Here is a 534-nt window from a genome sequence, read left to right as displayed (position 1 = left end):
CTCTCTCTCTCGCTCTCTCTCTCTCTCTCTCTCTCTCTCTCTCTCTCTCTCTCCTCAGTATGTCAGACTTTCTCTCTTGCATAGATCTGCATGTTAAAACTACTTTTAACGCATGTGAACTAGGCCAATGCTCAGTCCGTCACAGCACAGTACATTAAAAATGAACTGGACTTTTCTCTTCTTACAACTTTTTCCCTCAGTGGAAATGTTGTAACCAGAAGTTTACTAGGATGTGTCTAAGAGTTTTTTCCCCTCCAGAACGCTATGTGGCGGCACATATGTGGAATATTCTTTGCAATAAGCCATGAACAAAATCGCGAACGGTCTACATTTTTGTGACAGGTGTTGTTTAACCAAGAGACGAAGACTGGCTAATCTCATATACGAGAGAGCTGCACATTAATCTGTGCAATCATTCAATAATTTCAAAGCTATAAGTAAAATATATGTATTATATCTTTAGCAAGATTATACACTCTCTATATATATATACAGTATATATATATATATATATATATACTGTATATATATATA

General features: G+C 36.0%; 1 protein-coding gene across 13 annotated transcripts in view; it reads right to left on the bottom strand.

Annotated features, from left to right (window-relative positions):
- The window catches only part of LOC107694826 (nuclear factor 1 X-type-like), a 98,612-nt gene that overhangs the window by 2,611 nt on the left and 95,467 nt on the right, over positions 1–534 (bottom strand). The window lies entirely within an intron of this gene.

Source organism: Sinocyclocheilus anshuiensis, unplaced genomic scaffold (genome assembly GCF_001515605.1).
Source record: "Sinocyclocheilus anshuiensis isolate Anshui unplaced genomic scaffold, SAMN03320099.WGS_v1.1 scaffold3087, whole genome shotgun sequence".
NCBI lineage: Eukaryota > Metazoa > Chordata > Actinopteri > Cypriniformes > Cyprinidae > Sinocyclocheilus > Sinocyclocheilus anshuiensis.
The sequence above is the reverse complement of the archived record's forward strand: the minus strand, read 5'-3'. Positions and strand labels throughout refer to the sequence as shown.